The following is a 269-nucleotide window of genomic DNA, read 5'->3' on the forward strand; positions in this document are numbered from 1 at the left end:
ACCTACCTCATAAAAAATATATTGTTTAATGGGTGTTTTAAATATTTGGGGGACTCAAGCCCAAACCTTGTGCAGTTGTGCTAGTTCAGGGACATACGGAATAACAAAGAGAGAGAAAGAGGGACATAAATTTTTTTACTATAAAACCTGTGGAGCGTGAAAGATAAGTATTTTTTTCTCTCTCTCTTAATTAGCCATTTTATATTTACAAGTCATTTTACTACTATACTATGGTAGAAAAAAAAGTCTTTGTTACTACATTTATTTTC

Source organism: Corylus avellana, chromosome ca9, assembly GCF_901000735.1.
Source record: "Corylus avellana chromosome ca9, CavTom2PMs-1.0".
NCBI classification, from domain to species: Eukaryota; Viridiplantae; Streptophyta; class Magnoliopsida; order Fagales; family Betulaceae; genus Corylus; species Corylus avellana.